Source organism: Rhipicephalus sanguineus, chromosome 8 (genome assembly GCF_013339695.2).
Source record: "Rhipicephalus sanguineus isolate Rsan-2018 chromosome 8, BIME_Rsan_1.4, whole genome shotgun sequence".
NCBI lineage: Eukaryota > Metazoa > Arthropoda > Arachnida > Ixodida > Ixodidae > Rhipicephalus > Rhipicephalus sanguineus.
Window position 1 is genome coordinate 122746378 of NC_051183.1, and position 12089 is coordinate 122758466.

Here is a 12089-nt window from a genome sequence, read left to right on the forward strand (position 1 = left end):
ACATCAGCAGTCGCTGTCGTTTGCATATTGTTACGGGGTCACCCAACACGTGACTATAAATTTCTAAGTCACAGGAGTATACATGTAATGTTTATTACATAACATGTAATAAATCATTCATGTTGAATCATTACATGTCATAAAATCCGACAGCCAACAGTGGAATTACATTTCACGTTGATCCAGCAAGTGTTTTTCTGAAGCAACTTCAAGCACTGGCGTAGCTCTGTGGTAAGGAAATTTTTTTTTGCGAGACGGAAAATCACATTATTCTCGTCTTAACTTGTGAATCGCGTTGTTCGAGCACTCATGTCCTTCTCGGTCAATTTTGGTAGGTACCAAACTAGATAGATAGATAGATAGATAGATAGATAGATAGATAGATAGATAGATAGATAGATAGATAGATAGATAGATAGATAGATAGATAGATAGATAGATAGATAGATAGATAGATAGATAGATAGATAGATAGATAGATAGATAGATAGATCATTATTGAATCTGAGTTAGATTGGTGGGTTTCATTCATAATTAGCAACGTGATTTGCGAAGTGCTACAAGTTTTACCGATGTGACCGCGATTACCGGTCTGCTGGTGGTGTTCTGCTGGCGATTGCCGATAACCTTGCTTCTTATGTTATTCGTGCTCTATCTTCCATGAGCTGGTGTGCGTGCGCGTGCTCAGTGATTCTCGCGAAATAATATTTTGTGTTTGCTACCGGTCACCATCTGCATCGTCATCCTTCTGTAATGACCTGCACGATGTTATCAGCCAGCTGTCCGTCGATACCCAAAATCACCCTTCTTAATCCTTGGCGACTTCAACATTCCTGCTATCATGTGAGAAAGAGACTCGGTTACTTTAAAGCATAGCTCAGCTGAAAGCAAGGAAATTTTTTTCTTTTCGTCACGACTACAACTGGACCCAGCTCCAGCTCGTTGACTTTGCCCATCGCATTACTCCCACATCCGCTAACATATTACACCTAATACTTAACACTACACCTGGCCTAGCTTCTCCTTAAACTCATCTACCGGCTATTCGCGACCACTCTATAATCCACTTCACTTCAAAAGCAGGGGTCAACGTCAAGAAAAAAATCAGTTATCCAAGACTATAGCAAGGCGGGCTTTGATGGATCAACAGAGAATAACAATGTTTTGTTGACTTGTTTTTTGGTGGTTTTCAGCAGCAATATGTTGGGCAGAACTGGTTCCAATATAAGAACAAATTTCTACACCTTATTGATCGCTTTGTGCCTAAAAGAAAAGTTCCATGTAATCGTTGAAATGTACATGCGCAGAGCGAAATGCGCAAACGAGCAATGGAAGAAGAGGACAGGAGTAGTGGTGATGTCCTCTTGTTCAGTTACTCGTTTGTGCATTTCGCTCAGCGCATCTCAATTACAGCGTAGTACCAACTAGGCCAATGGAACTTTGTTATTTCTAAATGGTATTCTATCGAATCCTCGTTATCGATGATTTAACAACACGTTAAAACACAGGCGAAATAAAAAGAAGCGGCTAATCTTACTCACGAAATTATCAGCCAGAAGTGGCCATTGGTCATCCTATCATGTATTGAATCGAGAATTCTGTATTGCGCTTTCAAAAGCCAAAAAAAAATAATTCTTTGTTAAAACACTTCCTTTGCTGCTCGGTCTTAACCCACGTAAGTTTTGGAGCATCATAAGCGGATCTAAAACGCGACATATTCAATTAATCCAGTCTAAAGTCACAGTTCCTCTTAGTGAGTGCTGCGATATTCTGAATGATGCATTTGTGGCACACTTTCATAAGAGCACCCCCACAATATTCCCGCATTTACCAGGAACCAATTTCTTCACTATGGATCCCATCATCATTGACGCAGTTGGTGCTGAAAGACTGATTGTCAACATGAAAATGTCTTCATCAGCCCGTCCGGATTGCATTTCGTCAAAAAATCTGAAGTGTACACAAGTCTATTCTGCTTCAATATAGTCAAAACCTTTTGAACAGGCGTTACCACTGCTATCTGACTGGAAGGCTGGGAAGGGGGTTGCTGCGCATAAATTCGGTGATGTACATTAGTATTTGTCAGCATGGATTCCGTAAAGCATTTTCGTGCGGAACGCAGTTGCTGTGTTTTACTAACGACTTATTTATTACCGCAGATCTTAAATTTGTTACTGAGTGCATATACTTAGATTTCGCTAATGCGTCTGGCTCCGTCTGACATGAACTACTTGTTTTGAAATTTAATCAGCTCAATATTGACCCGAACGTACTTGCATGGATTAAAGAATTTCTCTGTAACCGTAGCCAGTATGTGACAGCCAACAATGTTTGTTCACCTATTTCCGCTGTAACGTCTGGTGTACCACAAGGGTCCGTTTTAGGCCCACTGCTTTTCTTAATTTATATTAATGATCCTCCTTCTTGGGTCTCTTCCTCAAAAGTCCGACTATTTGCAGATGACTGCGTACGTTACCAGAAGATTGCGATCTAGATGGAATATTGCAATGGCGGAAGAATGGCTCATGACAGTTAATATAACTAAATCTAAGAGCACGCGAGTTTCACGCCAAACTACTACCCACTCTTCGCGTATATACTGCCTCAATAACATTCCAACACCATCTGTTGAAAGTTAAAAATATTTTGGTGTGCAGATATCTTCCAATCTTTCATGGAATATGCACGTAGAATATTTGAGTAACAATGCTAACCGCATGCTTGATTATCTACGTCGAAAATTTTGCTCTGCCCCATGCGACTTTCCAACGAGTCATGGATACAGTATTAGCTGGCTTGAAGTGGCTAACTTGCCTTGTTTACTTGGACGACGTCGTTGTGTTTTCCTCAAACTTCGACGAACATCTCCAGCGCCTTCAATCCGCACTTCAAGCAATCAAGAACTCCGGGCCCACCCTGAAGCCAGAAAAGTGCCGCTTCGCGTACCAGGAGCTCTTGTTTTTGCGTCACGTGATCAGCAAGACTGGAGTGCGACCAGACCCGCAGAAAACAATTGCTATCGCCGCTTTCCTGCCACCCACCGACAAGAAGGCCGTGCGCCGATTTCTCGGCTTGTGCGCCTATTACAGACGCTTTGTCAAAGACTTTTCACGGATCGCCGAGCCACTAACGCAGCTCACGAAGACCGACGTCGAAATCAGGTGGCAAATAGCGCAAGTCGAAGCATTTCATGAACTGAAGGAACGCCTGCAGACGCCTCCGATATTTGCGCATTTCGACGAATACGCCGATACGGAGATTCACACCGATACAAGCTGCGTAGGACTCGGCGCCGTCCTTGTTCAGCGGATGGACGAATTGAAAAGGGTTATCAGTTATGTTACCCGGTGGCTGTCTAAGGCAGACGCCAACTATTCCACAACAGAAAAGGAGTGCCTCGCCATCATCTGGGCTACGTCAAAGTTCCGCCCCTACCTCTACGGCAGGCCATTCAATGTTGTGAGCGACCATCACGCCTTGTGTTGGCTACCTAACTTGAAGGACCCTTCAGGTCGCCTCGCACGGTGGAGCCTAAGACTTCAAGAATTCGACATTACAGCCGTGCACAAGTCCGGACAGAAACACTCCGACGCCGACTGCTTGTCTCGTGCCCCCGTCGACCCACCAGCGCCCGACGACCAGGATGATAACAAATTTTTTGGAGTCATAAGTGCCGACGACTTCGCCGAACGACCGCGAGCCGACCCAGAACTGAAGGTTCTAGTGGAATACCTAAAGGGCAGGACCATCGTTGTCCCAGAAGTATTCAGACGAGGACTGGCATCATTTTCATTAAAAAACAACGTCCTCATAAAGAACTTCTCTCCGGCCCGAGGCAGCTACCTTATCGTTGTACCTTCTGGACTGCGACCAGAAATTCTGCATGCCCTGCACGACGACCCGACGGCTGAACACCTCGGTCTTTCCCGCAGGCTCGCACGAGTACAGGAAAAGTACTAGTGGCCGCGCCTTGCCGCCGACGTCACTCGCTACGTAAGGACGGGCCGAGACTGTCAGCGAAGGAAGACACCGCCCACAAGACCAGCAGGCTTCCTTCAGCCGATCAAGCCTCCTCGGCGACCATTTTAGAAGATCCGGATGGACCTCCTGGGGCCGTTCCCAACGTCGACTTGCGGATATAAATGGATCGTCGTGGCTACCGACTACCTTACCCGCTACGCCGAAACAAAAGCCCTGCCCAAAGGCAGTGCCGCTGAGGTAGCCAAGTTCTTCGTTGAGAGCATCGTCCTACGACACGGCACCCCAGAGGTTCTCATCACCGACAGAGGTACGGCGTTTACGGCTGACCTAACTCAGGCGATCTTGGAATACAGCCACACAGGCCACCGCCAGACCACCGTGTACCACCCACAGACCGACGGCCTCACCGAGCGTCTAAATAAGACCATCGCCGACATACTGGGCATGTACATCGACGTCGAACAAAAGACGTGGGACGCCATCCTTCCGTACGTGCCCTTCGCGTACAACACGGCCGTACAAGAAACGACGCAGATGACGCCGTACAAGTTGGTCGACGGACGGGGAGCCCGGCAACGACGCTCGACGCTATGTTACCAAACGGCACCGACGAGGAAAACATTGACGTGACGGCCTACCTACAGCGCACCGAAGAAGCACAACAGCTCGCCCGCCTACGGATCAAGAACCAGCAGACGACTGACAGCCGCCGCTACAACCTTACGACGCCATATTGAATACCAACCCGGTGACCATGTATGGGTATGGACACCAATACGCCGACGGGGACTTAGCGAGAAGTTTCTTCAACGATACTTCGGACCATACAGGGTTCTTCGACGACTCGGCGCACTCGACTACGAGGTTGTCCCTGACGGCATTACGAAATCTCTGTAGCGCCGTGCGCGACCTGAAGTCGTCCATGTCGTGCGCCTCAAGCCATATTACGCGCGTTAGTGAATCTGAGGATTGTGCTTTTGCTTTAATATTGTACTTTCTTGCTTGTGCTTATTGTTTATTGTACTATCTTGTTTGTGCTTATTGCTTACTGTACTTTCTTGCTTTATTGTTGTTATTTATTGTTGCATGCATTGGCCACCCTCCTGCCCCCTCTTTGTTCTGTTTTAAGCATCGGGACGATGCTTCTTCAGAGGGAGGCATTGCCACGTGCGTTTCTCATTATCACTTTTGCTGTATTCGGTTTTCGCTTACAAAGACTGTCACCAACGCTCAGCGCAAAGCGCGCCTCATTGTTCGAGAAGCTCCGCGATTATTGTAGATCGTTTTGTTAAGATTGCGCTCAAGACGTGAACACTCGAGCTTATTCTAGAAATTGCGCGACAACCAGCGATAACGCTGGAATATTCGACGGCACATGTATAAATGCCGAAGCGCTTCACAGCTTGGCAGTTTTATCGGCGGGCGACGCCCTGTTCGCTGCTATCAGTGTACAGCATGTATTGCTGTAGCTTGACTTTTCATTTCCCGGCCACAAGTTCGTCCAAATAAAGAGTTTCATCTTGAACACGACGACTCCTGTCTTCGTCGACGTCATGACCTCGTGACCATATATGCCTCACAAAGGCGACGGGAGGATCTCGACGCCGTAGCTCAATGGTAGAGCATCGGACGCGTTATTCGAAGGTCGCAGGTTCGCTTCCTGCCGGCGGCAAGTGATCTTCTCGTGCACTTTACGTTCTTCACATTTACATCATAATTACGACAAATAACATCCCCTATATTTTCCTTGGCTTTCTTGTCTGCTAGTTATAAATAATGTTTTGTCTAGGAAGGGAAGACGAACCCTTAAAATTCCTCTTGTTTTGTTCAAGTTTCTACACGGGCGCTTTCTTTCATCTGCACATTCAACTGATGTGTTAGAACAATTTCGCGAGTGAATATTCATCTCTGTGTTCATTTAGCTTTAATGCTGCAAGGATTGGCTAACCCGCAATAATGGATGTGAGTCGCTAGCTTGAAGGAGAAGAACACGAGTCACCGGTGTGAACAGAAACTAAGCATATAAACTAAAACTTAGCAAAAGCATCCATTGGACAAGCTGTACAAGCAATATCGCTCATCCTGTTTCAAATAGCAGTTTTTCTCTCTTTAAACTTTAAGATGGATCTTTAAGCGTATACGGAATCAACCACACAATTTTTTTTGGAAAAAAAGAAACAATGCTAGGCAGCAATTTTTAGTAATAGCACGGAGATGCTACCCTGCATAAGAATGCAAGCTTTAGCAAGTTCGTGTGCGTTCATCTTGGCTGATACAGCGCACATGAAAGAACGACGAAGTATAAGAAGCGCCTGTCCTGTCTTTTCTTATACTTCGTGGTCGTTTCGTGTGCACTGTATCGACCAAGATGATGGTAGCCTGGTTTATAAAGTCTGGCTTGCTACTCCAAAAGTCGGTTGATGAGTGTGCTATACCCAATGACCGCATATACACGCAAATAGAGCGTACAGTCACAAAGATGTATAGAAAGAGAGTAATTCGTGTTTCGTTCAGGTGTCTAGTCCTTAAAAACACCAACAGCGCTTTCGCGTTCCGTACCGCACAGGCGCTGCTTGGCCACAGGACGAGGTGGTGCGGCAGCTACAAGGACAAGCCGCGTTGAAAATGTAGTACTCTCTTGGGAAGCTGTCGCAGAGACTAATACCGAAAACAATCACACAAAACTTGTTTTAAGACTTCCCGAGTATTAGGTGTTGCGCACATTAAAGAATCGCGCTATAATCTCGTAGTTGAAGTAGCTTGCAGTTCAACTTCGAGTCTGATCCGATTGGTGAGAAAAATTGCGCGTTGAGTGTTCATATAATTACTATTACAAAATTCGTGAGTCCGCAACATTCATGCGGGGATGGATTACCAGGGAATCTTTATTCGCGTTTCCGCTTTAGATGCCTGTTCGCTCGTTTGTCCGGCATCAGCGCCTGCAGACGGTGGCGGAGGTCATTCCGGTGGTGGTGGGGGTGTGCGGTGTGACCACCCTCACTGCGACCCTCTCCATATACCTTCTTTCCACTGCCCTTCTCCTCTCCCCCTGCCCCGCTCTCCACTCCTCCTCCCCCTCTCACCTTCTCCGCTCCCCCTCTGAAACGCGGGCTCGACATGCCAAAACGCTGCTTCGGATCGCCTCATGGTCCCCTTTAGCGGGAGATGGTGCATTTTTTTTCTCACCGTGAGGGCGCTGTGCCACCTAGATGTCTCGCCTTCCCCAGTTTCTCGCAGTTAGGATCACTATATAGCAGGGGTCTCAAGCTCACCTCAGCTAGCGGACCGCCGTCACGAAATTTAGATGGAAGGGACAGTGAAAAAGGTAGAAGCGGGGCGGGGGAAGGGCGTAGACTGAACAAAATGTCTGCCACTGTTGCCATTTGAAAGAAAACCTTTCCCATATATGATATACGGGCCATTTTTCAAGGAGATTTGGTGCCAGGATTCCAACAGCATCTCGACACCGATCTCCAGGAGGACTAAAATCTGGACGCCGATTCTGAAGTACTAATGTGTAGAATTTTTGTCCCGCGGTTACGCTTCAACACATGGCGACCGCAATGGGTGCATTACGAAAACAATAAAATGCTTGAGACTAGTCGCACCATGTAGCTTACCAGAACAAAGCGTTATTAAGCACAATATACCAGAAAATAATGAGAGTAGCATAGAGAAATGCAACAAAATTTAAGCCGCAAAATTATAAAAAGAATATGGGGCGAGACAGCGATGTCGGAGAGGGCCGCTAGCGAAAGCTCAGCGGGCCGCGTGTTCGAGACTCCTGCTCTATAGCCACCTTATCGCAGTGATCTTCGTCACACTGCAGCAGCGACACCACACAACCCCGAGGCAATCGCCGCCGCGTGAGCGTTCGCCACCAGCTGCGCCGGCTTTTCGCGCCCGTTTGTGAACAAGAAAATGGGGACGTTTCCTTTGTCCACATACGGACGTCCGCAGCCCAGAGTACCCCACCTTGGAAAAGCGAAGGCTAGACCACGGCCGGTCTGGAGGCGCGCGCTCGCTCCTTCCTTTACGGCCTGCGCACGGGGGGCTGTTGCTACCTATGGCCGCAATTTCGTGGGGGCGCTCCGAGCCAACTGCTGCCTAACTCACTCCCGGCCGTTGCGGAGGCTAGCGCACGCAGGGAGTGCTCGGCTTCCGACTTACCGTGGCGCTTTCTGAAGTTACTCTATATGATATTCATGGTACCAATGCGATAGAAACATGGTAGCAAGTATATATGATGACTCTGGTAAATTCCGCTTTAGAGAAGTGGTGGCGCAGGCCGCCCATAAGCCCGCTTCTGTTGCTCGGCAAAGCATCGACGCGGTTATAACACAGCCTTGTTTTTTTTAGGTTTCTGTAACTTCGAGAATAAGTAAGAGGATGAACATTGCATTTAGTTGAGGAAACGGTTTAATCATGGTTTAGGAAATGCGCTGTGTCCTTGTCCTCTTGCTCGTCTGTTGCCTGTTTTTTGCGCTGAACTACGTTATGGCTGACTCGTTCCAACTCGCCCAACAAGCAACGTTGCTAAACCACCTACATACACCAAGCCTGAATAGGCAACAGAGTTCGGTGGTTTGCCAGGAGGTTCTCGCAGAGCTTCAAGTTCCTCAATAACATCTTCCGGAATAGACACCGCCGTTTCTTCAATGTTTTCGTCGCGAATGCCCATGTCTTTTTAAGGTAGCGCCTTTTCCTTCACAATGTGGGTCAAAGCAGCTGTGACGGCTCTTGCGTCTAGCGCGTCATTGCCCCCGCACATTGCCCGTCAATTTTCCAAACAATGCCTCTATAGGATCACTGTTAAATTTCTTCGTGAGCACATAGTTTACTCCTTTTCTCAGAAAAAATCGGACTGTCTCCACTGTGGACTTTGTGGTGAAAAGCAGGGCAGTGTACGTCTCGTCTGTAAAGTTTCCAACGCCAGCGGCGACAGAACAATCCTGGATGCGCTTAATGTAGCCTGAAAATTCATTTTCCAGCCACAGCAATCTAAGCACACGGGTCTCAGGCATTTTCGCCTCCCTCGAATATAAGGTGGTCGGGTCTTAAAAAATATTGTTGTTGCTAGTAGCGCTGCGTGTGCGTCTTCTATTGCCGAGTGCCAAGAAAGGCAGACTGTCCCCACACGCACCCTTCACCGCTTACTACAACCGAAAGAAGTAATTAGCACGAGAAATTGGCCGGGCACAGCTGGTTTACAACACGAAGCGCATGCAGGGAAACGCGCTTTGGGCGGTTGGCTCGCGACGCCCTCACGCAGAGCGCGCCGTCGTGACTGTATAGAAAAAGTTCCATTGTACTCCCGGCGGCTGCTCAGGCCGTAAGGGAAGGAGCGAGCGCGCGCCTCTAGACCGGCCGTGGCTAGACCTACACAGCTTCGCTGCAAAGACATTCACTGGCGAATGCTGCTTTGGGTCTTTCGCTCTTCATACCCTAGCCATCGCTCTCCTCAATGGAGCACAAAAGTGCACGCAAATTGCCCCCGCGATGTGTCCGATTTGAAGAAGTCCGGAGTTTGAGTCGTGCTTCCAAAACCCCAATGAATAACGAGCAGGATTTCGGAAACATTGCGTGTGCCATGCTGCTGCTGCGCGAGCTGAGCAAAGACACTTTGAAATAGTATCGCGATACAATACAAGATCCTCAGGCCACACAGAAAGAAGTACTTGAGGAGGAGAAGACTGATTGGTCACCGCAGCGCGCGAGGGTGGCGCAAGAGTGTCACGGAGGAAATGGGGTTTTCGCCGCAGCACGACAAATGACAATTCTGGCGTATTGCCGTCGTTTACATGCTCATATATGGACGCGACGTATAAAAATTACACCATCCCCCGCTAAAGGGGAACATGAGGCGACTGCGAAGCCGGAGCACTTGCACGATCGCGTTTCGTTGGCGTTCGTTGGGCATGCTACCAACCTCGCGTCGTGAAACGCGAACAGGAACGCTACGCGCGTCGTGTCTTCCCTCTAACATGGCCGTTAATTCTTACCGGGTGAGCGGGGAACGCGGTCGACAGGTGCGCGAGAGGGGGGCAGCGTAGGAGAGGAGAGAGAGGGGGAGGGTATGCGCATGCGCTCGCGCTCATCGCGGCGTTGCGCAGGAGAGAATTTCGGCATGTCGAGCCCGCATTTCATAGGAGTCAACCGAAGCAAGCGCTACACTGAACGCGCGCAGCGCTCTACCCGCTTAGGGGAAGGGAGTAGCGCATGCGCCGCGAGAGCAGAAGCGAAAACGCAGGAGAAGCGCAAGCAAGTGGTAGGAGAGAAGTGGAGAGAGCAACGCGCAGCTGTTGGAGAGAGAGAAGGAGGGCAGTTGCGCATGCGTAGTGCGAGTGCGGACGTCGACGACGCCGCGGGACATGCCGCCGCTATAAGATGCTTCGCATCTAAAACCGTGATACCGCCTCGTACATCGTAAAATTTCTCAGATTCCTGTCTGTGACATCAATTGATAGATGGGACAGATATTTTAGCTGCAGTTACTAATAGATACTGCCCGAATTAGAAGCCGTGCAGCGCTTGAAACTAGCTGCTATTTGTGGCCTCCTAAGCAGACGGCGTCTGCCACATGCATGGGCCCCTCGCTCCTCCCTCGCATGTTTTGCGCACACTTGAGACGCTTTGGGAGGGAAAGATCCCAATTTGCGCGGGCAAGCTGCGGCCTATTCCTTCGTCATTTGCAGGTTTTTTGTGCCTTTAGCGCACTACGTGGCTTCCGCGTTGACCCGGCGGCGCTGAATTCTCGATATTTGCGCGGGCTTTTCCCGCTGCAACGAAGGCACGTAGAAATAAGTATTGCTTCGTGAACAAAGCAGAGCCCTTTGTAGATTTCCTCCAGTACTCCTTTAGGATGGGGCGGCAATGTGTCGTGCCGAACTGCAACAGTGGGTACGCAATCTTCAATGAGCTATGCCTCACCGCACATAATGCCCGGGTGGCCTGCGCCCTGGCCGGCAACCTTGCAGATGTTTTTTTTTTCTTAATAAAGTTTTTTCCGTCCGTCCGTGACCCGGTGAGGTTGGAAGCGTGGGCTCGTGCCATACCAAGGAAAGATCGAGAGCTCACGCCTCGTGACTACGTTTGCAAGAAGCATCTCTAGGACACTAAGTCCCATCATTCGTTCAAGAAACTGAAAGGGTCCCTTATGCATTAGACTAAGACGACTCGAAGGCGAAAGCAATCTCCTTTTTCTTCAGTCGATGTGTATATCCTTCTACACCCCGGTGCCAATGCTTTCTGCGCGTCACCTGGTCTTGCACTGCCTCCGCGATCGCACCACCGATCACGGAGGCAATGCAAAGCGACAATGTCATGCGATCACGTCACTTCATGTGATGTCATCATGGCGTCGTTTTACGACCTGTGACGTCATGACAACGTCATGTGGTGACTTAACCATGGTATGGCATTTTTGCATCGCTCATGTTGAAGCCGTCGACGCCGAAGGTCTTTTTTTTTGCGTTTGATGAGGCATCTAAAGATTTCACCTTAAAAATTATACCTAATCTATTAAGTTCACGTTACCAAAAAATTTTGATTTCACGTTCTACAAGATATATCAGTCAGGTAATTATCGTGTACGTGAAAGCATTTTTCCCGTTAATTTACCGAAAAATATGGACAGGGCGAGAACGCGCAAAAAACACCCATTTGGGCATAAGGCGCGAAAGGCGAAGCGGCGCGGAATGGCCCTGAGCCGCCGAGCTTCGTTGGAGGGCGCGAAGCGCGCGTTTTGTAGCGTTAGCTACACTTGCCTAGCCGGAGCCGATTTCGCGTGGATGGTCATGAGCCGTGCTGCGCATGAGCGAGGATCAGTGATGTCACACAGCTGGGTCACCGGAGCTGGCATCTCACCCGCTCTCCGACACCGCCGCGCGCGGTTCGCCGCTGCTGGTCTGCGCGTTCGGGAGGAGTAGCGTCGTAGGCGCGGCAGACACGCTCGCGCCGGCGCGCGCGCAGACTCCGCCACCGCCACGCGCGGCTCGCCGCTGCTGATCTGCGCCGCATTCGAGAGGAGTGACGTCGTAGCCATAGACACAGTGGCGCCGGCGCGCGCGCAGCTATTCGCCTTCGCTGTGCAGTCGCCGTCTGACACT